The following is a 4044-nucleotide window of genomic DNA, read 5'->3' as shown; positions in this document are numbered from 1 at the left end:
AGTGTCCCCTGTGCACTTGAGAAAAATGTATAATCTGTAGCTTTGGGGTCAAATATTCTGAAGATATCAATTAGTTCCATCTGATCTAGTGAGTCATTTAAGATTGCTGTTTCTTTGCTGATTTTTGTTCAGGGGTGAACCTGTTGGGGGGGTGGTGAAGGATTAAAGAAGACAGACAAGAGAATAAAGCTGGGGCTCGGTGGGATGCTGATTTCAGATGGAGAGACAGTGCCACAGCCTGCAAGCCGAGTCTTTATTTTATAACCAGATTCCATGAGGCAAAGTAATAGCATGGTCAAGATGTTTACAATGTTCTTGTGGGTTTTGAATCTACTCAATTACATGCACCTGAACTCTATTAAGCTTCGTTTTGGCAGAACTTGCTGCACCTCCCTCAGTATCTATCACTTAGCCCAGTGGTTCTCAACCTTGGCTGCACATTAGAATCACCTGGGAATCTTTTTAAAATCCTGATTTCTGGGCCTCATCCTCCGGAAATTCTGTTTCTTTGTTATGGGGTGAGGCCACAACATTAGTAACAAAGAAACAGAATTTCTGGAGGATGAGGCCAAGAAATCAAGATTTTAAAAAGATTCCCAGGTGATTCTAATGTGCAGCCAAGGTCGAGAACCACTGGCATACACTCATACCTCACTGGGGCCGTCTCAACCTCACCGGGGCCGTCCCAGCCTCACCGGGGCCATCTCAGCCTCACCAAGGCCGTCTCAACCTCACCAAGGCCGTCTCAACCTCACCGGGGCTGTTGCAACCCTACCGGGGCCGTTGCAACCCCACCGGGGCCGTCTCAACCTCAACAGGGCTGTATCAGCCTCACCGCAGCTGTTTCAGCCTCACTGGGGCCGATTCAACCTCACTGGGGCAGTTGCAACCTCACCGGGGCCACTGCAACCTCAATGGGGCCGATTAAACTTCACCGGGGCCATTTCTGCCTCACCAGGGCCGTTTCAGCCTCACCAGGGGTGTTTCAACTTCACTGGGGCGTCTCTACCCCACTGGGGCCATCCCACCCCCACCAGGGCTGTCCCAGCCTCGCTGGGGCCGCCTCGGCCCTACAGGGGCCACCTCAGCCTCACGGGGGCTGTCTCAGGAACACGAAGTTTGGCATTCTGTCTTTTGTTGGGCGGCTCCTTGCTGGACAAAATCTCCAGGCTTTCCTGATGGCTGAATATCTGGTATGCTTGCTTGGATTTCGTTTTCTACCAAGCGCACAGACTGCCTGTCTGCCATCACCCAGCGTCCCATGTGAGACTGGATCTGGTGGGCCTGCCTGTGCATTTGCTGGTACAGCAGTTCCACATCGCCGGCCCAGCCGTGTCCGGCTCCGGCTTCCTCAGAACCTGATTCTGCTTCTTTATTTTGTCCCTTATGTATGCAAGGAGTTGAAATCTGCATTCTGCTGGGCTGGGCTGCAAAAGCGTCGGTGGTTCTCTTTGTGTCACTAGCACAGCTTGGATGGGGATATAATTTGAGTAGGGCGGGATCCCTGGGAATCACCAGGGCGGGGCCAAGGGTAATGGCATCTTCACGTCTACTCGCCTCTCCGCGACTCAGCGACTCGAGTCCCCGAGTGCCGGTGAGCAGTTCCGTGAGACAGCCACTCTCGCTCTCTGTGTCATTGCAAGGCCGTCCCACTTCTCCCCGTAGGGGTCTGGGACCTTAGTATCCCTCCCCAAACACACTCAGTGGATTTGATAGTCTGCATCCCCTTCTGGTTGAAAGAAACTTCGCATCCAGTTGCAGCCAGCCTGGCGTGCAACTCCGCCCCTCAACTCCTCGTGACTCACCAGGGCAGGGCCAAGGGCAATGGCGTCTCTGCATCTACTCGCCTCTCCGCAACTCAGGGACTCGCATCCCCGAGTGCCAGCGAGCAGTTCTGCGAGACAGCCACTCTCGCTCTCTGGGTCATTGCAAGGCTATCCCGCTTCTCCCCATAGGGGTCTGGAGCCTTAGTATCCCGCCCCAAACACACTCAGTGGATTTGAGAGTCCACATCCCCTTCTGATTGAAAAAAACTGCACATCCAGTTGCAGCCAGTCTGGTGTGCAATTCCGTACCTCCGTTCTTGGAGCCTCTGCACAACCTACTCAGTCTCAATGCTCTTCTTTCTTTCCTTCCAGTTGTAGAGCTTCCACTGGGCCAGCTTTCCCATGGTTCTGAATGACAACTGTTTCTTTTATAGTTGGTAGTCTCGATGTTGTTGTGGGAGACAGCATGCACAGGTCTGTAACTTATGCCGCCATCTTGGTTCTCACATCTAAGGTTATTATTGAAAGGTCTTTGTTTGTTGCCATTTTATTCTTTATGCCTGTCTTCCTTCTTCCCTTTCCATTTCTCTATTTACAGCAGTCCCTTTAACATTTCCTTCATTGTTGGCTTGGTGGTAACAAACTCCCTTAGCCTTTTTTGGCTGTGAAGTCTGGACTTCACCATCAATTTTGAATGATAGCCTTACTGGTTATAGTATTCTTGGATTTGATTCCTTGCTTTGCATCACTTTGTATGTTTCATTCAATTCCCTTCTGGCCTGGCGTGCTTCTGTTGAGAAATCAGTTGATAGTCTAATGGGAAATGCTTTGTAGGTAACTTTCTGTCCCTCTCTGGCAACATTTAAAATTCTTATTTTGTACTTGATATTTGCCAAATTAATTACAATGTGTCTTGGTGTCGGTCTTTTTGGGTTCATCTTGTTTGGGACTCCGTGTGCTTCTTGGACTTGTGTGGCTTTTTTCTTCCCCAAATCAGGGAAGTTTTCTGTCATTATATCTTCATACAGGTTTTCTATTCCTTGTTCAGCTTCCTCTCCCTCTGGTACCCCTTTTATGTAGATAGTCTTTCATTTTGTGTTGTCTCAATGCTCCCTTAGGCTCTCCCCCTGCTTTTAAAATTTGGGGTTTTTTTCCAGTTGCTGCTCTGCTTTGGTGTTTTTTGTTTTTTTTTTTACCTTCTCTCTTAACTCACTGATGCAGTCAGTAGCTTCTTTAGTCTACTTTTAAAATTTCCATTGTGTTCTTTATTGCAGTTATGTCATTCTTCATTTCCTTTTGATTCTTCTTCATTTCCTCTTAATCCTTACACATGTTGTGAAATTTGAATTCCATCTTGTTTAGCATCCTTATAACTATTGCTCTGAATTCTTTCTGTGACAAATTACTTGCCTTCATTTCATTTATTTCCTTTTCTGTTGATTCCTCCTTTTCTTTCAAATTAATTTTTTTCTTTGTCTCCCCTCTTTTGCTGTTCCTTTGTGATTGTTTCTATGTATTAGATCAAACTGCTATGCCTCCCAGATTTTTTGAGTTTGTGTTATAGATTTTTTGTGGGATCCAGTGGTGCAATCTCTTAGGTCTGGGCTCAGTATTCTAGGGATGCCCCCCACTTGGGATATTTTGGATTCTCTTGGTGTAGTTGGGTCTTGAGTGTTATTGTCTTATTTGTGGATGGAGCCTCCTCTCAGGGTGTCTGGTTATATGGCTTGCTATCTACCACATTGACCAAACAGTATGAAATACAACTCGATAAGACACAACACAGAGAGAACAAAACACGCATGTACTCATGTCACTGATAACTTCAATAAAAGTGACCACCAGAGAAAAGAGAATTAGGAGAGCAAAAAAAAAAGCTAAAATTATATCAAGAAAAGTAAAAGGGTAAGAGGGAAAAGAAAAAGAAGAAAAGGGAAGAAAAAATATATGGGGAGAAAACACCACTAAACAAATTGATAAACCAAAAAATGCAAACAAAAACACCCAGAAAAAAATGGGGGGGACAGAATCTGTAGAAGCAGAACTTATATACAGAAAGTAAGGTTAGGTTATTGAATTAATAAGGGAAAGAACACGCTTCAGCATAGAAAAGGTAGAAAGAGAATGAGTGGTTAAGAACAAAAGAAATAAAAAATAAAAATATATAAAATAAATAGACAAATAAAAAGATAACACAAAAAATAATTTTTAAAATCTATTTCTTTTTTTTTAAATATATTTTATTGATTTTTTACAGAGAGGAAGGGAGAGAGATAGA

General features: G+C 45.1%; 1 long non-coding RNA gene across 1 annotated transcript in view; it reads right to left on the bottom strand.

Annotated features, from left to right (window-relative positions):
• Positions 1-2152: 2152 nt before the first annotated feature.
• Positions 2153-4044, bottom strand: part of LOC106724795 — a 17033-nt gene continuing 15141 nt past the window's right edge. Inside the window, exons 2-3 of the long non-coding RNA XR_001360630.1 lie at positions 2963-2969; positions 2153-2268 (exon numbers count right to left, since the gene is read on the bottom strand). This is a non-coding gene — a long non-coding RNA (uncharacterized LOC106724795). The remainder of the gene's footprint in view (positions 2269-2962; positions 2970-4044) is intronic.

Source organism: Myotis brandtii, unplaced genomic scaffold (genome assembly GCF_000412655.1).
Source record: "Myotis brandtii unplaced genomic scaffold, ASM41265v1 scaffold976, whole genome shotgun sequence".
NCBI lineage: Eukaryota > Metazoa > Chordata > Mammalia > Chiroptera > Vespertilionidae > Myotis > Myotis brandtii.
This window is presented reverse-complemented; position numbering and strand designations above follow the sequence as displayed.